Source organism: Danio aesculapii, chromosome 3 (assembly GCF_903798145.1).
Source record: "Danio aesculapii chromosome 3, fDanAes4.1, whole genome shotgun sequence".
NCBI classification, from domain to species: Eukaryota; Metazoa; Chordata; class Actinopteri; order Cypriniformes; family Danionidae; genus Danio; species Danio aesculapii.
The window spans coordinates 51559668-51585098 of record NC_079437.1 but is presented as its reverse complement, the minus strand read 5'-3'; positions in this window follow the sequence as shown (position 1 = coordinate 51585098).

Below are 25431 nucleotides of genomic sequence, written 5' to 3'. Positions count from 1 at the left end.
TCCACAACAGCTCCTCCATGCTCTCTTCCCCACAAAGAACTCCATTTTCTACTAGGAATGAACAGCATCAGCATGTTTTTTCTTTCATATTAAATACCAAGAATAGACACTGCAGAGTGATGCACACTCAAATGCCACAGAACCTAAGTCCAGGCATACACCCTGTGATGTTGGTCTGATCTTTGACGAATTCTGGAGAAGGGTCTAGCTGCAGACTGGATGCAGATGCAAGCTGAGCTACATGTGATGCTTTTTAATGTGCACATCTAACCCTGCCCCTAACCCTACCCCTCAGAGTGGTGTCACTACCTCAATAGGGTAAATGCAGAGCTAGTGTTTCTTCCCATACTGATAAATTTCCGGGAACGGTTAATGTGACTTTTTTTCTATTTTATATGGTTCCTTTTACAGGATCAATGTTGTAAAGTAATTAAAATATAATCAGTTAAATAGACATTGGCATTCATTTAGTTGCTCAAGCGTAAAACGAGATAAAAAGCCGCTTACATGCATGTGCCCATAAGGATTAAGGCTAGCGCAGAAGCTGCATTGAATATACTGGGGTAAAATAAATGTTCATATTTAAAGACATGGCAGGGGAAAATGTAATTTAATGCAGTGTTTCTTGTACAATCTGAGACCCACTTTATATGGGATATCACTCAGCTAGTGAAGATTGCTGATTTTTAAAGAAAACAGACACTAAACCAGGCGATTTTGTAACGGTATACAGTTCACTGAAAGCGATTGACCTAGGTTACTGACAAATTAAAAGTCCTTTCGCATAATTCTGCATATACCTTATTCACTGCATTGCTAAGTATATTGCAGTGCATTTCTGAGACCGTGTCTCAGCTTCCATATGCAGGTCTGCAGTCAGATACTATTGGAATTCTGAGTCAGACAGTTTTGTTGTATTTCAGCAGACACACAATGTCAGACATTCATATTAGGTTAGATTTAGGTGGCTAGCATCTAAGGACAATTTTATTTTGACGTCCAATAATGATGTGAAATGACATAGATGTTTTGTTGATTTTAGGCTGTGTTGGAAATTGACCAAAATCCAACATTGAGCCAACATCTTAAACATCATATTGTCGTCAAATACTGACATTTATTCATCAGGTATGGCAATCAAAATTCAACATCTAATATACATCAAATTGGTATCATCCACACAACGTCAAGCTGTAATATCATTAGACGTTGATATTTGGTTGTGTTTAGGTTGTATTGGAAAGTGACACAATCTACATTGTATAAGCGCTATACAAATAAAGGTGAATTGAATTGAATTGAATTAAATCAAATACTGACATTTATTCATCAGGTATGGCAATCAACGTCCAACATCTCATGGACATCATATTGGTATCGTCCACACAACGTCAAGCTGTAACATCATTAGATGTTGATTTTTTTTGTTATTAGGTTACGTTGGAAAGTGACAAAAATGCAACATCGGGCCAACATTTTAAACCAATGTCATGTTGATGTCAAATACTGATATTTATTCGTCAGGTGTGGCAATCAACATCCAACGTCTAATAGACATCATATTGGTAACATGCACACAACGTCAAGCTGTAACATCATTAGACGTTGATATTGTTTTTAGAGACCAAAATGCAATGTCTGTCTGACGTTGGACATTGAAGTCGAACTGATGTTAGAACTGGGTTCTGATGTCAACGTGATTTTAATTTCCAAACAAAATGCAGCGTCCCACAATGTTGGGGTACAACGTCAATCTGACGTCATGTTGACGTCCTGTGCCTGCTGGGTTATTTGTTATGCTGTGGTTCTGCAGTGTACAGGGGGAATGATCAGCCATTGCATGGTCAACTGACAATCAGATGATGTTCTGGCATGCTAGAAAACTTTTGTCAGCCCTCATGAGGTAATCATGCAGTTAAATTAGAGCCATAAACCGAGTGTTTGTAAAAACTTTGTTTTGAGTATTTGTGCCCTCACTGCATCTCTGTGAAAACAGAAATACAAACACATCCGAGTTTAAGGGGGTGTCATGGTGCGGTATTAAAAATATATTACAGAGCGCACAGAAACAATTAAATGCATTTTAATTTCATTCTTTTGAGTCAAGCTTCACAATACTGTTCATTAGGTGCCATTAATACTGTATATAGTGTTCTGCCAACCACCATTAAACAAAAAAAGAAGAAAGTGTTGTAATGTGTTTATTTTCATACATACAATGTTCAAATTGTATACTGTGTGCACTTTGGATTTACATTACGTGATCTTCCCGTACAGTGTGAGTTGCTGAAATTGCATGAGAATTGCACAATGTATGCCTGGCCTAACTGGACCTACGCAGGTGAGATTGGAAAGAATCTAGATCAGGTTTTTCTTTGTGTGTATAAATATTTCTGCGTCTTTTATTATTAATAGTTGCTCTTGGGGATTTCTTCCCACACATTGGCTTGCTGTCAATTAAGTGCACATCAAGGGAGACAAGTTCACCTCTTTTGGCCCTCTCCAGCTAACTCGACACTTCTGCTCCTCGTCTGAAATCAGATCTCAATGGTAGACTCATGTAAGCTCATTAGATCCTCAGCAGGTCCAGCCTTACGAGAGAGTAATTAGCCAGGTATTCCCTTTATTCCCTTGACGGCGGGGAACGCTGTCTTTCCAAAGCTGGCGGTGATTAGTGTTATGATACAAGTCCTAGGAGAGAGCGATCATCACACGAGGAAGGAAAATACTCTCACCCCATGGCCAGGAAATGGGCGTGTGAGATTTTGAGCGCTATGCGAGGTGTTAGGACAGAAATATTTTGCATGGTTTTGTAGGGTAGTACGCCAGGCTGCACTTGTTTCATTATCACTTGGATTAACAGGCCGGGTCTGAATAAGTGTTGCATGAATTGCGGCACAGATGGGAAAGATCGGACATGACAAAAGAAGACAGGGAGGAGGGGGGCTGTAAGCAGAAAGACAATCAAATAAAGAAAGATGGAAAATCAAGGAAAGAGAGCGCCAAATGGGAAAGAGAGAACAAAGGAGATGAAAAAGTGCAGTGACGCATCGCCTTTCTCTCCCAGGTGCTGCGGCGGAAATGTAACATGACATGAAGATAATTAAAAAGCACATCTTTATATATTAAACAAGATTGAGTTCAGTGAGCCGGAATGGTGGGGATTCGCTATAATGCAAACTTAACCCATGGCCTCTGCAGGTGCCTGGTCAGTGATGGATCTCATGTAGAAAAGCTAGATTCTCCAGAGAGACAGAGACAGACAGAGGGGGGAACAGCTGTTAAATGAGTCTGGACTGCCCACTGGGAGAAGGCGAGTAGGCTCTTCATGATTGGCTCAGGTAAATGGCATTTTCACCCACCTGCACAAGGCAATGGTGACTCAACACGCACTTAGCACCTGCTCTATGGGGGCTCATGTCACCTCAGAGAACATGTAATATTAACTGTCACCCTTCAGCCCAAAGAACATTCGTCCACCCAAGCTTGTCTTCTTTTTTCACTTTCGAAAAAGTCTGAAAGATTGAACGGCGCAGTGCCAAGGCCATATACAGTATATACTTTTGCAAATTCTCTTTACTTAATCTTCACTCTCTATGCTCTGAAGTTTTCAGCCTCCTCCTGATCTGTTGAGACCACTATCACATTCAAAATACATCTGAAGATGCCACAGTTCCACTTTTTATACTTTTTTAAATGGTTAGTTCAACCAGAAATAAAAAAAAAAATGTAATCATTTATGAATCCTTCACTTGTTTAAAACCTGTTTGAGTTTCTTGAATCTGAATATATTTCGAAAAACGCTGGAAACCTGTAACTATTGATTTCCGTGCTATTTGTTTTTCCTACTATGCATGTCAATTTCTTCATTTTTTTTTTGTTTAACAGAAGACAGAAACATGCTTAAACCACTTGAGGGAGAGTAAATAGTGAGCAAATTAGCATTTTTGGGTGAACTATCACTTTAAGGGTACACTCACACTATGCTATCCGAACTATGCCCAGACGCATTTCTCAATTCGTTTAAGAAGTGTAACTGTGCGTTCACACCAAAGGTGGTGACAGCGTCAAAGGTCGCTCTGGCCGCCCTGGCAACAACGCTGTCTGCCTTCAACTCTGGCAGCGAGAGCGTCAAAATTCGCTACATTGATCTCGGATTTAAAGGGGCCGCTGCAGCATATCAGTTACATTCTCGCATAAAACGTGCTTTCTAGCGTGAAAATGTTGCGCACTTTTGATCAATTTCATTTAACAATGGAAGATCAAGTTGCATGTGATGTGGCTTTGCTCCACTTAATTATTCAATGTGTCCATATGTCTGAAATATCCTAAAGCAGCAATACTGTTTTGTATTGTCGCATGAGATTCCTGCTTTTTTAAAGAAAAAATATATACCATTATTGCACATCAGTAGGTCACCAGTAACTTTTTTTTATGTGTTCTTGTAAGAAAACATTGCAAATAATTGGAAATCTGGCGACCGCAGTAATCAAACCCTTGGGAACAACTGTGGTCGGAACCAAAGTTCACAGTGACTGTGTTCTCTGGACTCCTCTCATGTGGCAGACTTCTTCATTCTGATTGCTTGCCGCCGAACCGCGTCATAGCTCATTACCATAAAGTTGACTTGATTTCAACTCTCCTCAACGCCCACACTGGCGAAGATGCTTATTGCTGCCGGCTCTCAGCACCTTCAACAAACCCCTTAATACCTGCAGCACAAAAACTTTTATAATAATTTATGAGCGTCAAAAGTGGTGGATCTGTTCAGCAAAATATTTGACTGTCTGTCACTACATCCCAAATAAGTAACAATACAAAACGATAAAACAATCTCCACTGTGCTGAGAGAGAGTGCTTCTCTTCCTGTTAAACTGAACATCATCAATGACGTAAGCGTGCTCAGGTAAAAAATGCAATGTGAGTAGAGGCCAAGGGGGAGAAGGGAGGCGGACAATCGCACTTCGGCACGGTTCAAGGCAACTGTACCTGATGTGAGTAAGCCCCAAGCTCCATGAAATGAGGATCTCTGAGCAATATAAACTTTTGAAAAGCAATGTTCATTCATTCATTTTCCTTTGGCCTAGTCCCTTTTTCAATTCACCTGTACCGCATGTCTTTGGACTGTGGGGGAAACCGAAGCACCAGGAGGAAACCTACGTAAACACGGGCTGAACATACAAACTCCACACAGAAATGCCAACTGCTGAAATGCAAACCCTCTTGCTGTGAGGCGACAGTGCTAACCTCTGAGCCACTGTATTGCCCCTGAAAAGCTATGTTAAAAATGATTCTTTGTGAGTTTAGTAAAAAATAATACAGCACAGTATGAATTTACTGATGGATTTAAATGGCATAATGCCATAATAAAACATTTGCTATGAAGCTTTGGTCGAGGTGAGCATTGCTTATTCCCATGTGTTGTCTGCGTGGTTTTAGCTCCCCATTAACTAAAACAGTTTCACCACCACTGTCATAAAATTCAATTTGGCAGAGTTATCCATCTTGCATGCATGTGCATGATTATGAAGCTTCTCTTTATCCTTTGATGAATTACTGATGCCATGATCAATAAAATGTTGGATGTAAATTTTTGTTTACCTGAAGTTGGAATGAAATAGGACTCTAGTTTCAAATGGCATGCCTACAATCCATTGGCTGAACATCTGATACACAAATATGAAGCAATTCTTGAGCAATGCTTGGATTGCACAGGATTTCCGAGAGATATGTGTGTAATGTTGTTTAACAGTCCACCAGGAAAGGCCAAACTGCATCATGAAGGAAGAAGCTGTGGTGTGCTATGTGAAGATGTACACAATGGCCATTTAGCAGGTTCAAACTAATCATTCATTCATTAATTTTCCTTCGGGTTAGTCTCTGATTTTTCAGAGGTTGCCGCAGTAGAATAAACTGCCAACTAATCCGGCATATGTTTAACGAAGCGGATGCACTTCCAACTGCAACCCAGTATCCAAACTCAGTTCTAGAGGGCCGGTGTCCTGCATAGTTTAGCTCTAACTTCCTTCAACACACCTCCCTGGAAGTGTCTAGTATACCTAGAAAGAGATTGATTAGCTGCTTTAAGGTGTGTTTAATTGGGGTTTAAACCAAAATATGCAGGACACTGGCCCTCCAGGACCGAGTTTGGACATCTCTGATTTAGGGTATTTTTACTCCTGCCTTATTTAGTTTGGTTGAATCGCACTAGAGTTCGTTTTCCCTCTTGGTGCAGTTCGTTTGGTCAGGTGTGAATGTAGCAATCGCACTTGAGTGCACATCAAAAGCTGATCAAAAAGCATACTGAGACATCCTTGAAGAGGTGTTTTCAGTTCGCTTTCAAACAAACCCTGGAGCGGTTCATTTGTGGTGAGATTATAATCCAAACTAAAACAGACCCAACCGCAAAAAGTACTGCACCTTTTTGGACTAATCCAACTGCCGTAGTCCAATGCGCTGTCCCATCTTATGGGGTTTGGAGGAAAAATATTAGTTGACAGCGCTTTATTAACAATTTTAAGCAGACAGAGAAAGAGGGGGGAAAACATTACCTGATGAATCGTTGGTAAAATTAATTTACGCCTCCTCGTGAAGTGACTTGCGATGCGCCTTCTCCGTTTGCAATACATTAAAACATTGTTTTCCAGCCACAGCCGTGGTTTATTCTCTAAATGTATTTTGACTAAAGTGATGTATACAAACTATATAGTATACATTACTATGACCAGAGATACAAATCAGCCAGCGCAGTCATCCCGCCATAGTTAAAACCAACATTTTTTGCTGGTTTGTTTACTTGTGGGAGTTGCATTGGCATTTTCCCGCACGTTAATTCCGACCAATTGAAATGCAGTTTGGGAAATCTGTTCAATAACATCTGGTCAATGAGTGAAGTGGATTTTCTCACATGACTGCATTTAGTTTTTTTTTCAACTGGTTCAGACCAAAGCAATCAGTGTGGTGTGAAAAGCACCCAAAAACTGCAGAAAAAGGCTACAATGTATCCTTTGTTGCCCTTGGTCCGGACCAAATGAACCGAACCACAGATGTGAAAGCGCCCATGTTTATTTAATTATTTAAAGTATGTGACACTTGTGGCATATAAAAACAAGTCTCTGACTATATCACAAGAAACAGAGATTACACAATTCCTTCCTTATTTTGATGTATCGTGAACTGTTGCAGGCAACGTGGTGGCGCAGTAGGTCGTGCTGTCGCCTCACAGCAAGAAGGTCGCTGGTTCGAGCCTTGGTTGGGTCAGTTGGCGTTTCTGTGTGGAGTTTGCATGTTCTCCCCACATTCGCATGGGTTTCTTCCGGGTGCTCCGGTTTCCCCCACAGGCCAAAGATATGTGGTATAGGTGAATTTAGTAGGCTAAATTGTCCGTAGTGTATCAGTGTGTATGGATGTTTCCCAGAGATGGGTTGCAGCTGGAAGGGCATCCGCTGGGTAAAACATGTGCTGGATAAGTTGGCGGTTCATTCTGCTGTGGACCATGGATTAATAAAAGGGACTAAGCCGAAAAGAAAATGCATGAATGAATTGTTGCGATTTTTTTTTTTAATGAATTTTTTTATTTTTTATTTAAAGAGCCATATGGGGTGTGTGTATATAACAAAACCATTATTTATGTCCATGCACAACTTAAAAATAAACAAATATGATGCATCAAAATGTATAAAGAAAGGACAATTTACAGTTTTTTTTTTTCTTTTTGCCATTGCCACTCATAAATGTTTGAATTTACGTGTGTGTTGAAACGTCCTTTTATTGTAAACTGAGTTCTTATCCATTTTGCTGTAGAAAATACAATATAAAGGGAATTGTAATTGTATTTTCAATTGGAAACTGATTTCTAGTACAGGTGGCTCTCGGGCCATAGGTTCCCTACCCCTGGTATAGAATGAGTATATTTCAGAACAGATTAATAGAATAGATTATAATAGAATAGAATAAAATAGAATAGAAAAATGCAGACAGTTTCCTGTGAGGGTTGGGTTAGGGCAATAGAAAATACTTCATACAGTATGAACCTATACTTGTATGGAAACCTATAGAATGTGTGATTTTGTGATTTAATATTCATATACAATTGTAGCTTGTCAGACTGCACAAACCTGATTTTTATGTCACATTAAGTCAAGTCGAGCTTTATTGTCATTCCGCCACAAGTGTGGATGTAACAGGATGTGACTCTGACAAAGGAAATGTGAATCCAAATGCAAGTTTATTAAGACAAAGATCAGGCAAGCAATTATTAACACAGGAGCAAACAGATGTATAAGGGCAATACAGATTCATAGACAAATAACTGTCTGTAAGATGGTCGAAAGGCAAGCAGCAGACAACTTAAAACAAACAAGGTGAGGGTCAAAAACATGGCAAAGCAAGACAAAGGAAACGCATTGTAATGTCATAAAACAGATAACAAGACTCAGCAATGAGTGTCTCAAAGTGAGCCAAATATTTATGTGTGAAATCAGTCATTAAGCAGCATCAGCTGTGAGAGTGTAATCAGTCAGGATCAGGAACCGGTTGTGTCTGTCGTGCATGACTGGGTTGTGTAGTCCACTATGAGACAGTATGTAGTTCGTGTGAGTGTTTTCCAGCGATCTGTGGTGGTTAGTTCGCTGGTGATCGTGACAGTGGACATACAGAGGAATGAAATGTCATGTTTCGCAGGACAACGGTGCTACATAAATTAATCATGAATGCAAACACAACACTGGCCATAAGATCTGTTTTAAAAAAAAAAAACCTATGCAACTCTTACATGGTCGCCCACTAAAGCTAAGCAGGGCTGCACACGGTCAGTACCTGGATGGGATACCATGTGTGAAAGCTGCTGAAAGTGGTGTTAGTGAGCCCAGTAGGGGGCACTCAAACTGCGGTCTGTGTGGGTCCTGGTGCCCCAGTATACTGATGGGGACTCTATCCTGCTTAGTGAGTGTCGTCTTTCGGATATTAAACCAAGGTCCTGACTCATAAAAAATCCCAGGATGTCCTTCGAAAAAGAATAGGGGTTTAACCCCGGCATCCTGGTCAAAATTTGCCCACTGGCCCCTGTCCATCATGGCCTTCTAACCATCCTCTCCATCATTCAGCTGGTGTGTAGTGTGCGGTCTGGCGCAATATGGCTGAAATCGCATCATCCAAGTGAATGCTGCACACTGGTGGTGGATGAGGAGATTCCCCCCAATGTGTAAAGCGATTTGAGTGTCCAGAAATAGCACTATATAAATGTAAGTAATTATTATTATTATTAACTATACACAAGACTTAACTATACACATAAAACTTAACTTTACACATAAGATACTGTACTTAACTATACACATAAGGCTATACAAGTACTTTTACATGAGACTAAACAATGTTGTGCAGGATATTGTGCAAGAGATGTATTTAAGGTGAATATGGTGCAAAATGGGTATTTAAGGTTAAAGCAAGCAGTGCAACATGATTGTGGTACATTTATAGTAAACATCTGATCTGACCTGAAATCTTTGGATACTCTGAATTCTTTGGACACAGCCAGAAACACATTGGAGGGAAAATTTGAAGCAATAGAATTAATAAACTGTCGGTGAACATGTCAAACCAATGATCAAAGACCAAATATTCTAGCCTAGGATTATAGGAATCTCCTAGAATTCCCCAAATGTGTCTCAGATCACCAAATCGTGGCTGAAATCCCTCACTGTGAGTGAGTGGTTGCATCAGAAAGGACATCCAGTGTGAAACCTTTGTCAAAACCACAGTGTGGATACTTCTGCTGTGGCTTCCCCTAATTAACTGCAGGTTAAAAAGAAAGTTTTAATAAACTTTTATGCAGTTTCAGTAACAATAAATAGCCTTTTTAGCACATTTATCGTGTATGGCCATACACCCAAAGCACTTCACAATCATGAGGGTGGTCACCACCACCAGTGTGCTGCATCCAACTGGTTAAAGCAACGGCAGCCACAGGACAATGGCACCAGTGCGCTCAACACACACTAGCTATAGGTAGAGTGGAGAGACAGTGATAGCGGCAACTCTGTGGATGGGGGTGATTGGGAGGCCATGATGGTAAGGGCAGAGAGAGAGAATTTGGCCAAGCCTTCTATAAGAGAAGTGTCATGGGATTTTTAATGACCACAGAGAGTCAGGATCTCGATTTAACATCCCATCAAACATCTCAAGATAGATGGTTAGGTCTGGATTGTAGTTATGGTTATGGCTGTGGTGTGCAGTAAAAAATCCCATATGAAGTGCAATATTCTTGAAGGCAACAGTTAAAATGAAAGCATGATCAATGGCAACAAGGACAGATTCACCCACACACAGATGTGCTTCACACAGCAGGTTGAATGTGTCTTGGACACTTGACATGGGGACGCAAACAAAGAGAAATGAGCCGCATCTCTGGCTTTGTTGAGCCTTAAGCAGTCTCTTCTGGTGGAGAGGCCCTGACACGGAGACGAGAGAGGCTTCTAACATACTTATCAGCAGTTGAGAGAGCGCAGGTAATATCAGCCGTAATAGCAGCAACAACAGCACTAAGTCATCCGAGGTGATCTGGGATGATTGGAGCTGAACGCATTTCTGGAGGGAAAGATTAAATGAGAACATTGTAGGGGGAGGTGATAGATGGGGCGAGGAGAGGGAGAGTGAAATGTGCTGGGAGGAAGTGGGAGGCTGGCGGAGAGACGCCGAGACAGAGAAGTGAAAATTAGCAAGTGGGAGCTAGAGAGAGAGCCAATGGGATAAGGAGGTAGGCTGAATATGAGAGATGCAGACAGAGAGAAGGAGGTGGAGGAGAGGAGTCACATTGCAGGAATGTTAACAGTTGACACGTTCATTATCCGGGCCCTGTTGTGGAGAGACGATTGAAAGGTGCGAGTGTCTCCCATTACAGCTCTCCAGATACAGAAATACACCCATCACACCTTCAGCAGCTGCTGTCTGCGCTACAAACTGCCACGGCTCCGTGATCGCTCCCATTTTCTCTGACACCCCGACTCAAGCTCTCTCCTGGAGAGAGGTCAAAATGTCCGCCTTACAGGTCATCTTTGAAACGGAATTTTACTCAGGGAGTAGGCGGCGGGTACATAGATGTGTGCATGCTTTGACTGGTGCCATATTTGTTTGTGTAGCTTAGTGGCGAATCAATGCGGGGAAGCTTGTAGATAGCAACAGGGGTGACAGAACACATATAAACATTTATTTCCCGTCACCACCACTGTCTTGTATGCTTCCTCCTCTCCTCTGTCAAAGCTGTGGTAATAATATGCCCAAATGGACCACAATACATCCATCATGTTTGCTGGGGAATTAATACAGGGTGTGGCTTTCCAAAAACATTGCTCTCTTCTGGGAAGAATTCTTGCTACATGTTGAAATGTGGATGTGGGTTCTGCTCCCATTCTGAAAACAAGAGCAGCAGTATAATGTTTATGGGCTCTGACTGACTGTTGCGAAGTCTGTATTTTCTTAAATAACGTGTAGCTGCATAAAGCTGATTTCACCTCACTTTTCGGCCCATTAACATTTATAAATATGTGAACGCCTTAGATCAGAAATGCATGGTCTTGCGACAATTTAAATATTAAGCAATTGCTCATTTTATCAGTCACATCTTGTTTTCTTCTTACCTGTTTTCGCATGCTCATACAAAAAATGTGTGTGATTTATTTATTTAGTTTTTTTTTTGTTGTTTTTTTGAGAGACTAGAGCACTAGGAGGAAACCCATGCCAACACGGGGAGAATATGCAAACTCCACACAAAAATGCCAACCGGCCAATCCAGGACTTGAACAAGTGATCTTCCTGCTGTGATACCGCACCGTAGCGCTCATTTAGTTCCATCTTTAAAAATAATAACTGTTTTAGCAGTTAATTTACATTCCCCTTTCAGTCATTTGGGGTAAATAATTAAAAAAGTATAAATTGCAATAGTAAAATTAAATTATATGTGTGACCCTGGACCACAAAACCAGACATAACGTTACATTTTTTAAAATTGGCATGTATGCATAACCTAAAAACTGACTAATATGCTTACAATTGCTGTCTGGTTTGTTAGAATAGGATGATAATAAGGAAAGGATAATATTTGCTAATATACAACCATTAGAATATCTGGAAACTGGGGATTATTGAGGAAATTGACTTTAAAGTTATGTAAATGAAGGTCTTAGCAATGCATATTAATAATCAAAAATTAAGTTTTAATTTATTTGCAGAAGAAAAATGACAAATTATCGTAATAGAACATAATCTTTACTTATTATTCTAATGATTTTAAGAAAAAAAAACAAATATGTGAAATTTCTGGCATGAAACCATATGCGTGGACAGGCTGATACAGTAGGTCACTTAATCTGCTCCTACGTCATTAACTACATGGTGCAGGAGATTGGTTGCTGTCACCTCAGCACCCAATGAGCTTGCTCCTAATTAGTTTAAAAGATCCACGTAGTTCTAAGCTGTTTAAGCTGCGGCATATTTTCGAAGGCCCTTCTCCAACCCAACTACACCTGTATGTAACCTACTGGGGTTACATGTATATTATGTTTGCAGCAGCAGTGTGTTATATTCTCAGATGGCATGTCTGTGTATATACGGGCAGAAGAAGGTCATGGTATTTGCTCTACCGTAATATTAAAAGCAGCAGCAGCAGCGTAGCAGATCTATTCCACCAAGACCAAATATATCAACATTGCCATATACACTTTAAGTACACCTGTCCAACTGCTCGTGAGCGCAAAATTCTAATCAGCCAATCACATGACTGCAATTCAATGTATTTAGGCATGTAGACATGGTAAAGACGATCTGCTGAGTATCAGAATGAGGAAGAAAGGAGAGTTAAGTCCCTTTGAATGTGGCATAGTTGTTGGTGCCAGACGAGGTGGTCTAAGTATTTTAGAAACTGCTGATATACTGGGATTTGCACGCATAACCATCTCTAGAGTTTACAGAGAATGGTCAGAAGAAGAAAAAATATTCAGTAAACGGCAGTTCAGTGGGTGCAAATGCCTTGTTGAGGTCAGAGGAGAATGGCACGACTGGTTTGAGCTAATAGAAAGGCAACAGCAACTTAAATAACCACTCGTTACAACCGAGGTTTGCATCTCTGAACACACAACACATCCAACCTTGAGGCGGATGGGCTACAGCGGCTGAAGACCACACCAAGTACCACTCCTGTCAAATAAGAACAGGAAACTGAGACTACCAAAATTGGACAATGGAAGATTGGAAAAACATTGCCTGGTCTGATGAGTCTCGATTTCTGCTGCGACATTCGGATGGTAGGCTCAGAAGTTGGCGTTAACAACATGAAAGCATGGATCCATCCTGCCAACAAATCTGCAGCAACTGTATAATGCTATCATATCAATATAGACCAAAATCTCTAAGGAATATTTCCAGTACCTTGTTGAATCTATGCCATGACGGATTAAGGCAGTTCTGAAGGGGGCAAAAGGGGGTCCAACCCGATACCAGTAAGGTGTACCTAAAAAGTACCTAAATATTCAATACCATACTCCTGAGAGTGTTCATGACAGACGTATCACTATTCCCATACATATACCTATGCAAATTAAAACTGGTTTTGTAGTCCAGGGTTACATGCTTATACTAGACAAATGTGAGAAATTTGTACAAATATTATACCCAAAACCTCATGTAAATGAACAAGAAAATCTAAGATTACAAAAAGTTCTTGGGTGAGAGCGAAACCTTTCTAATTAACATCCTGTTAAAAGGCATGTGAGCAAAGGTACGTCAAAATTAACAGATAAGCTAAATACTTAACTATCTGCTAAATGATTCTCAATTATGTTTCACCAATTCTAACATTTAGAGTTTTTAAGATTTCCTTTGCTGCATCAAGCCACCTGCTGTCATAATTAACACACAGCTCAGGCAACTGGCAACTGTACGTAACGTGTGTGTGTGTGTGTGTGTGTATGACTAAAGTAAATTAATAAGATAATTATTTCTTCACAAATAAATCCCCCAATTAGAGAACTGGCCGTGTATGTTATTAAAGTCAGAATAGTCTACTTTATTTTAATCTATCTGGCATGTCAGTTTGGCTCAGTGTGGCACAGGTGACTCCATCACTCAGAGGGTGTAGATGACGGGCGGAGGCATTTGTGTAACGGCCTCATCGGCGGCCCATATTAAACACATTAAACACCACGACAGGCTTCCCATTAATCTACAGCACCCGAATGACAGGCGCAGCTACTGCCACTCGCGCGCTCAAAGCCAGGACTTAGTAGCCCGCCACGCGAGTAATAGAAGAGCAGAGCGCAGATAACAGAGTGATTGATTGGATCCTCTCTCTCTGATTGGGATCCGGCCATGTAATACCACCTCATCATCCGCTCCTATGGGAAAAAAATGAAGGAAAAAGTCATTTGAAGGAGTGATTTGCTTTTAATTAATAAAACAGAGCCAGCTTGTGGACAGGACAGCAGGATATTTGGAAAGAATGAGAGTGTGTGCGCGTGTGGAAAAGGCTCAGTTGTGCTCGGATTCCAAATGACACCCATCTCCGAGCCGTCTGTTGTGTGTAGCAGGAGCTAACTGTCTCATAAAGCTGGGGCCGGAAACAGCCATAACAAGGGAATCCATCAAACTGTGACACGGCTAGAACTTTTTTTATTTAAGAAGAAGAAGAAGAAAAAAATCTCTCCATGGAAACAAAGCCAAAAGAAACTCTTTACATCTCGGAACGAGGCAGCTGACAAGCCAGATACAGTTTTGCAGATATGGAGAAAGCACTGGTGACAATCACGTACCTGGAAAAGCGCCTGATGTTATCTATGCAAACCCTTCATCTGTGCAGAATCATCTCAGCGCTGCTGGGCTCGCTCGAAGTTTCAGGATTCGAAAGCGGTGTTCATTGTGGGAGCTTTATTAGTTTCATTCTTTTGAGTGGTTTATGGAAAATTATTGCCTCATTTGGGAGTGGAAGATTGTGTTCTTCCTAGGTGCTTGTAGCGCTGTATAACAAATCAATCAAGAAGCTTAAACTACCTTCCATAAAACTTAGAGCGGTGTCCAAACTCAGTCCTGGAGGGCTGGTGTCCTGCAGAGTTTAGCTCCAGCTTGCCTGAACGCACCTGACTGGAAGTTTCTAGTATGCCTAGTAAGACTTTAATTAGCTGGTTCAGGTGTGCTTAATTAGAGTAGCAGTTAAAATATGCAAGACAGAGGCCAGGTTTCTATTCTACCATAAAGTTTGCACAATTAGAAATGACAACCCAGGCTCATTCTGATTACGTACCTCTATATACATTTCTGGAGAGAGCAAACTTTGTCCCAGGAGTTTTTTTGCAGTTTTTGTTTTCACGAATCCACCAGAGGCTGCTGGGTATGCTTTTTCAGATCTGTGATATGCAGTGATAAAGTAACGAATTACAAATACTCAAATTACTCCAAATGAGTTGTTTTTCTTAGAAATTGTAATTTGCTAAGTAGTTGTACTTTTATTGTGTACTTTTACTTTGCTTTGAGTACATTTTTAATGCTATCGGTACTTTTATTCCAACATTTTCCTTCTACCTGCAGTCACTACTTTATTTCATTTTGTCTATGGTGATTGGCTAAAGTAAAATCAGTCCTTTGATTCCTGTACAATCAAATCACATATAGAAAGTAAATCGCATCATACTGAACAACCTCAAGACATGGGCGCTTTATGAACCAAATTAATGAAGGAATGATCCAAGGAAGGACTAAACCTACGAAGGAAGGACGGAACGAACAAATGAATGAACAAAGGACCTAATGAAGGAAGGAACAAAATAATGAATGAATGAATGAGTGAACGAATGAAGGGAGCAATGAAAGATTAAACAAATGAATGAAGGAAAAAAATAACCAACGAAGGAAGGACAGAACGAACAAACCAAGGAAGTAGGAAAGAACGAATATAGGAAGATAAATAACTGAATGCACTAAAGAATGTTACGTTTACAGATCCCTACACAAACTGTATGTAAACGCGTAATAATCAGTACTCATTACTCTTGAGTACTTTTAACTTTGCAACTTTTTACTCATAATTTGAGTAATATTTACAGCAGACACTTCTACACTACATTTTTGGGCAAGTTATGGTACTTTTGAGTATGATTTTTCAGTACTCCTTCGACCACTGGTAATATGCCAGTAGTTAATAGCATGGATTGTGACCTAAACTAAAGTGTTACCAATGTGACCAATGTACAAAACTGACCTGGGATGTACAAATCATAAAGCTCAAAGGATATATTGTAAATGTTCATGGCAAAATGCTCCACGACAGACTGGCTCGTATTATTTACATTACTGATTGAATTCTGTCACTCATTTTCATCCACTTTTTTCCCTTATATAGTCCACTCAGCTACCATAAACACTCTTAAAAATGAAATGTTGTTTCAACCCAAATGTGGGTAAATATGGATAAACCCAACTAGGCATGGGACGATAACCGGTTTCAAGGTATACCGCAGTTTGGAAAAGTCAAGGTTTTAAAACCGCAGAAAAGTTGTTATACAGTTTCTGTGGTATTAAATTCTCCAGCTGAAAAAAAAAAAACATCCACGATTCAGAAAACATTTGGAAAAAAAAAAGATAGTTATTGGGTAACAAAATGTGTTTAATGTATCAATTAATATGTGCATTTCATATTAACAATTAAGATATCTTAAATGGATAGTTCACGCAAAAAATGAATGTTTGAAAATGAGATTTTTATAAAATGTGGTTTTTTTATGTGTTTTATTAGCAATGGACAAGTAGATCTGTAATAGATGGATGTATAATAATAACGTTCATGCTTATTATAGTTCCTTAAAAAAATCATAAGGCAAAATTTAGCTTTGAAAGTATTTTAAAATTGTAAAATTAGAATTAGATCTCAACAGTGCAGTGGCTTCTTTTATATCCAAAGGAAAAAAGGGGATATCCAAGATATCCCTTTTTAAGAAACTAATAAAGACAGAAGTTAATAACTTATTTTGATTATTTAGCCTGACATGTTTACTGCTCCAATATATATACAGTTAAAGTCAGAATTGTTAACCTCCCTGAATTATCAACATCCTTGTTTATTTTTTTCCCAATTTCTGTTTAACGGAGAGAAGCTTTTATTTAACACATTTCTAAACATAATAGTTTTAATAATTCATTTCTAATAACTGATTTATTTTATCTTTGCCATGACGACAGTAAATAATAATTTACTAGATGTTTTCAAGACACTTCTATACAGCTTAAAGTGACATTTAAAGGTTTAACTAGGTTAATTAGGTTAACTAGGCAGGTTAGGGTAATTAGGCAAGTTATTGTATAATGATGGAAAATATAGCGTAAAGGGGCAAAAAAAATTGTCCTTAAAATAGTATTTAAAAATTAAAAACTGCTTTTATTCTAGCTGAAATAAAACAAATAAGACTTTCTCCCGAAGAAAAAATATTATCTGACATACTGTGAAAATTTCCTTGCTCTGTTAAACATCATTTGGGAAATATTTAAAAAAGAAAAATAAATTCAAAGGGGGCTAATAATTCTGACTTCAACTGTGTGTGTATATATATATATATATATATATATATATATATATATATATATATATATATATATATATATATATATATATTATATTCATTTATTTAAATATATAAAATATATTGTAAAATAGTTTTTTTTACAAAGACATTTAAAAATAACTTATTTTAGAGCAGTAATTACAATACCGTGAAACCGTAATATTTTTATCCAAGCTTATCATACCATCAGAATCTTATACCAGCCCATGCCTAAACCTGACTGCTAGGTTACATTTTTCAATTACATTTTTGGTTAAGTTTGTCCAGCATTTTTAGATTGTACTGTACACTATAGAGGGTTAGTGAATAGCTAAACAAGTAAGTGTTTTGTACTCAACAACAGATCATTTCAATGTGGTGATGTCATTGGCCCATAGACATTTCCTGCTTGTTGTCAAATATTCCTTATCTGTAACAAGAGGTGATTCAATCATAACTTGATGTTATAACAGTTATCATAACATTATTTATCAATATGTGGAATTTCTTGACTATCAGAAGCTATGGAAATTTAAAATGTAAGACAGCAAATACGTCAGGACTATTGTTTTTTTTTTTTTTTTTTTTTATAGCAGGAGCAAGACACCCCTGTGTTAAAATAAAGTTTGATGACTGAAGTTGGGACTGAAGTTTGGTTTGCCTCCACTAGGTGTCACTCTTACTCAAACAGGGTGGACTTGAGACAGGTCATGCGGGAGTAAGGTCTTGTCATGATCCACACACTGTGTCACTTATCTCACTATCTTAGAGTATAATGCTGCTCATCGATATTTCTCCGTCAGCGTTCTGTTTGGTTTCCTTGACACTCTATTATATCATTTATGAGAGCTAGCAGGGCTATTTTCTTTAGCTCGCCCACATGTATGAGCTTTGTGTTGAGCAGATCTAGTTTACCGACAGCATTCAGCTTTTTTTTCTGTATACAAGCTTATAATCGCTTACATAAAATGGAACAGCATTGCTTTAGCCACCAGTAATAGCATTTGTGTACAGCAAGAGGTTTCATGGCCAGCTACAGCAAGACTTGTCTTAAATGATGCATTATGCACTAGGGTTGTAGTATTTAACACTCTTTTGGTCTCGAGGCTGTTTGTTTCTGAAGGTCTTGGCCTTGTCTTGATATCAGCTGCATTTGTAATTAGTCTCGTTTCGGTCTCAGGGAGAGAGGGGACGATAGTACCATTTTCCAAGAAAACCTTATTGTAAAGGATAATGTTTCAGACAGAGATCTATATATGTTTTTGCTGTGGTTGTGTGCTGTGTTTTCTAACTCACATGTGTGGTCTATGCTATTTTGTACATAAGTTTAAGTAGGATTGTTAGCGCATTCTTACTTTTGACCCTGTCAGAGGGGACAAAAGTATCATACATGTGGGTTAAACAACAGGCCCTATCAGACTCAACGCAATAAGGCGCAGAACGTGCATGGCGTGATTTGTTGCAATTTTCAGACCAGCGCAACTTGTAATTTCGCAGCACATTGTTTAGATGGCAAATCCATTTGCACTACTTTGTGGACTCATGACTGTGGCGGTCTAAAAAAAGAGGTGTGTTAGGGCGCATTGTTGGTGCGTTGCTATTTTTTTCTTATTGCATGTTACGTTTCTTATATTATTGCTTATATAAAACACTTTTAATTACCATTGTATTTGAAATGTGTTATATATATATATATATATATATATATATATATATATATATATATATATATATATAACTGCCTTGCCTTATGTAATCTAATTTATTCTGTTGTAATTGTATCAGTGCAGATGTAGCGTCTATACCATCTCTGCACAATGATTTTGTTGTCATTAACTTTTCATTTCACATAGAAGGGTCCAATTGATTATTTCCATCATTACACTCTCTCAAACCCTTGTTTACTTTCTTTACTCTTCTACTCTTTAAAAAACCTTGCTTTTAACACTTCAAACTGTTGTCTAAGTTTTAAATCAAGTTTAGGTGGTCTTAACAACAACACTAATATAAGTTATGAATTTGTACTATTTGCTGTATGTATAAATTTCATAATGTTATAAATCATGACTGGTCCTCCAGGTTGGGGGTTGAGCGTTGATCTAACGACCCACCTCGTAAAAATGAGATGCTACGAAAGACCAACATGATGTGGCTAAATATCAACTTCAATAAGAAATGGCCCTGGAAGTGAGTAAGTATTATAAATAATGAAGTGATGTCCAACATTCCACATGTTTTATGTGTGTGTGTAATTTTTAGAGTGAACACACTATAGACCATCAATGGTCCCAATGTATTTTTTGTTTTACAATTTTAACTTTTATTGCTTCTGAGAATGCAAAAAGAGCCACATATTGATAAATAGTGTTATGATAGCAGTTTAAACATTGAGTTATGAATGACTTCCCTTGTTATAGTTATGGAATAGTTTGATAAAAGGCAGGAAATGTTCATGGCCAAATGACATGACCACATTAAAATGGTCTATACTTTATTACACTCTAGTTGTCACAGTTTATGGGTCTTTCTGTATGCTATGTGTTATGTTGTGGGTGTGTCTGTTTACCTTTTTAAGCTAGCGTGCATTCTGATCAGCAGGCTCCAGCTGATGCCTGTTAAGCTGGCTATATAATCGGTTTGTAGCTGCGTCTCAAATGGCACACTATACACTATGCACTATGCACTCACACACTCAACAGCATAGCAAATGTATGTAGTGTCATCCCAAATTTTCCTGATGACGTTTGACGGTTGCCAAATTAGTGAAATAAATGACCAAACTACCAAATAATAACTTCATGAGTATAACCGCATTCACCATCTGGAGGCGCTATAATCCCTCTAGAAGGAGAATACTGCTTTCACAATCCAAAAAAATTAAGTAATCCAACATGAGCACCCTTTCCGCCACGTGAGCAAAGCTGCATCCGGGTAATTAAAGTGCACTTATTATTTTTAGAGTTTTCAGTGTGAATGCACTACTTACACTATTTATACTACAAAATGGCGTAGAATAGTGGATAAGTATGCGATTTGGGACGCACCTAATGTTTCACTGCTGGTTATCAGTCCCTTGTTGTTTTCATGTTCCTGTCTGTGTTATGTTCAGGTCTTCTCCGTAGCCTACACCGTTAGATGACGTGTTTGTTGGGACCTGTGGAAACTCCTGTTTCTGGACATTCTGCTTATTCTCTCTACCTTTTTTGGGCATTTTAAGACAATCACCAGCAATCCAGGCTTGTAGATCGCTGGGAATCATTCACTTTCCCCCGGGACTATACAAATCTGTCACCATATGGACTGCAAATCCTGTCATGCACCACACACTCACACATGTTCCGGTTTCCCACTGATTGCTAACACATACAGCTGAAGCTCTGTTTCTCACACATGTGCTAAGTATTGTTTAGTTGTTGCTGTCATTACGTAAGTGGTTTTCCTTGTTTCTTGTTTTCCGTGTTTTGATTCTTTGCTGCCTGCCCTGAACCTTTTGCCTGTTTTTGAATTTTGCTTTTAGATTGTCTACTACACTGTTTATGCTGATTTTCGACCCCTGACCATTCTAAATAAAGCTGCATTTGGAACTATCCCTGTCTGCATATAATCCATTCACAACAAGTATGATATATTTTCAAAGTCGTCAGATGTGTACTGTATGCTAAATGAGCTGGGACACATATTTTCATAGCGTTTGTGTTTTCTCAAACCTTTTGTGATGAAATCTTTATGAAAAAATAAATAAAATAAACCCTTACACAAAGTAAACTAGTTTATCTCAAAGCACAATACTTTTCTAAAAGAACCCAAATGCAGTGTAATACATTTTATTCCCCTTTTCCTGCTATATTATATTTTATCTATCACCATGTCCCCTTTGGGGCTCAGAACTTTGCAGCCGAAGCCACTATAGTGTTATGTTCAGGTTTTATCTGTAGCCTAGACCGTCAGATGACATGTTCATTTGGACCTGTGGAAGCTCTCTGTTCCTGGACATTCTGCTAATTCTCTCTACTGTTTTTGGGCAGTTTAAGTCTTATCACTGTTGCACTTCAATAAACTGTCCTTCACTCACAGTTGGATTATCTCTGTTTCTTTCCTGACAGTAGTATTGTCACAATCATGAGCAATCCAGGCTTGTAGATCGCTGGTAATCATTCACTTTCACTCAGTACTACAAATCCTGTCACGCACCACACACTCACACCTGTTCCAGTTTCTCACTGATGTGCTATCACACAGATGAAGCTGTTCAGAACTGATTACTTGGACTATTTAAACCCCTCTGTTTCTCACACATGTGCTAAGTATTGTTTAGTTGTTGCTGTCATTACGTAAGTGGTTTTCTTTGTTTCTTGTTTCCCGTGTTTTGATTCTTTGCTGCCTGCCCTGAACCTTTCGCCTGTTTTTGGATGTTGCTTTTAGATTGTCTACTACACTGTTTTCGACCCCTGACCATTCTAAATAAAGCTGCATTTGGAACTATCCCTGTCTGCATATCATCCATTCACAACAAATATGATGTCTTTTCAAAGTCCAACAGATGTGTACCGTATGCTAAATGAGCTGGGACACTTATTTTTATAGCGTTTGTTTTCTCACAAAACTTTTGTGATAAAATCATTATAAAAATAAAATAAAATAAACCCTTACACAAAGTAAACTTGTTTATCTCAGAGCACAATACTTTTGTAAGAGAACCCAAATGCAGTGTAATACATTTTTCCCCACTTTTCTTGCTATATTACATTTTATCTATCACCATGTCCCCTTTGGGGCTTCGAACTTTGTAGCTGAAGCCACTATGGTGTTATGTTCAGGTTGTATCTGTAGCCTAGGCTGTCAGATGACATGTTCATTTGGACCTGTGGAGGCTCTCTGTTTCTGGACATTCTGCTAATTCTCTATACCTTTTTTGGGCACTTTAAGACTTATCACTGTTGCACTTCATTAAACTGTCCTTCACTCACAGTTGGATTATCTCTGTTTCTTTCATGACAGTAGTATTGTCACAATCACCAGCAATCCAGGCTTGTAGATCGTTGGGAATCATTCACTTTCACTCAGGACAAAAAATCTGTCACCATATGAACTACAAATCCTGTCATGCAACACACACTCACACCTGTTCCAGTTTCCCACTAATAGCTAACATACACAGCTGAAGCTGTCAGAACTGATTACTTGGACTATTTAAACCCATCTGTTTCTCACACATGTGCTAAGTTAGTTAGTTGTTGGTGTCATTATGTGAGTGGTTTTCCTTGTTTCCCGTGTTTTTGATTTCGACTGTTTATCATGTTTTTATTCTTTGCTGCCTGCCCTGAACCTTTCACCTGTTTTTGGATTTTGCTTTTAGGTTGTCTACTACACTGTTTATGCTGGTTTTCGACTCCTGACCATTCTAAATAAAGCTACATTTGGAACTACCCTTGTCTGCATATTATCTATTCACAACAAGTATAATGTCTTTTCCAACAGAAGTCCAACAGATATGTACTGTATGCTACAGTAAATGAGCTGGGACACATATTTACATAGCGTTTGTTTTCTCACAATACTTTTTTTAAGAGAACCCGAATGGAGTGTAATAATTTTTTTTTCCACTTCTCTTGCATATTATATTTTATCTATCATCATGTCCCCTTTGGGGCTCCAAACTTTTTAGCTGATGTAAAACATTATGGAAATATTTCAAATAGTGCGTTCACTATGATTCCCTATTATTATATAATTGCCATTTTTTAATTGTATTCTATTTCTTTAAGACAGAATTCAAAAAGTACATACTGTAATTCTATTTGTAAACAGCAAGTGCCTAAAGTCCTTTGATATATATCCCAACTTCCTGTTTTAATGCGAAATACATTTACGCAGAAAAGAAAATTGTGTTCCTCAGACTTGCTTGGGGTCCTTAAATGTGTTTTGGTAGTTCCAGCCTTCAATTGTTCCTTCACATCCAATCGCTCTCATTTCAGCGAGAGGTTACATAACCAAACTGGAGCGGGTTTGAGCGAATAATATACTTAGGAGTGTGGCGATATTAAAACACACACACTTAGCTTTCCTCAAACCCAATTTCTCACTGTCTGCACCACAATATTGCATAAAAGAGATTAAAACAGAGCAATTATCTTTCTAACAAGCAAAAAAAGCAGAAGAAGATCGCAATGTTCTTACAGAGCCATATACCGAAATAATTCCATAATGTCTGAGGATTATTCGGGCTTCGATGTGGGTTTTGTCTTGATTAGCTTGTGCTGAGGGGGGGAATCTGCCCAGAAATGCTTGGCTGAAGTTGTGTTTACAGTTAAGTCTGCTGGAATATATCTGATCTGATCCTGGCACTCGGATGCTGTCTGTCTGTTCAACATTTCTTCTGGCAACTATGTGCTTTGCAGCGAGACACGGAAGCCTAATTAACTTTCATTATCACAGGCCCAGAACACAGAGAAAGAGAGGATGGTGGAGACTTTCTTGAATAGGAGACATAAAATATGCCTTTCATTCCTCTTTGAGTTAGTCTCGCACACTGAGAGGAGAGAAAGCAGAATACCAATTTCGCCGGAGAGGAGAGCGAGGCAGAAGCAGGTAGGGGGTATGCATATGTGCGAAAGTAAAAGGAAGGAAGGAAAGAATGAGATAGAGAGATAGGAAGCTCATATATGTCTGAACAGGGCTTTTGTCAGCATGAAAGACAGAGACAGCAAATATATCCTCCTGTCTGCACGGCAAGTAAGCCATGGGACGCGACAAAACTTGAATGTTATAATCAACGGAGATGTCTACGATGCAGGTACGCAATGTAGACAGCTTCACTGATTAAAGGTGCGCTCGCACTGACAGCCAAGTGCAAAAAAAAACAATGATGAGACATGGGTGATGGTTGCTGATGCAGACAAGTTGAGCTGAGTTTACTGTTATGCAAATGAGCAGTGACGTGGCCACTCCCCATGAAAATAAACTTGTAGCGTTATACTTTCCGTCATCATGAACACTTTCGGCTGCAGTTTGATTTATGAGGTGACTGGAATCTGTTTTCAGCAAGAGCTCTCTATAGCATCTTAAAACAGCCAGTGGAGGTAACACTTACAATAACAGTACATAAATAATGATGTATTAATATGTAAACTAAACATTATAATAATCGTTATCTTAATTACTTGTTAGTACATGCTGTTAATTAATGTATTAATTAACATTTAAGTTTAAGCTAAATGTAACCAACATGAACTCATGAGCAGTTAATGTATAATTATGTCATGACTAGTCCCACACGGAATCTGTGTGCGCAGAATTCGGCGCACATCATTGAGTCTATTTATTTACTTGTGTAAATGTGTGTAAATTTATATTTATTCAGTTTGTAAATTAATTACAGTAATATTGTTGACTAATATGAAAATATTTATATGATTTATTTACTATACAGTTTGTAAAGTAATATTTTCTGTCTTTTAGTAGATTTATTATATGAGAGATTTGCTTTATATACCAAATAAAGTGGATCTATTTGTATTTGCATTGTAAACATTCTAAATAAAAGTTAAAAAGCTATTACTTTTTATTTCAAATATTAAGGTTTTAGTTATGATACTCCCAAAATGATTCAGCATAAATCCGCAGATCTTTAACACAATTCTGCGCAGAAATAGCAAAAAATGTCCGCAGATTCCGTCTGGCCCTAGTCATGAGTTTACTTGGAGGGGCACTTCACCATTAACTCATCCTTAACTACTCATGAGCTCCTGTGTTTAAACTGTTCATGTTGATGTTGACAGAACACTTTTCAATTGTTATTCAGCGTAAACACACTAGACCAGGGGTGGGCAAACTTGGATCCTAGAGGGCCGAT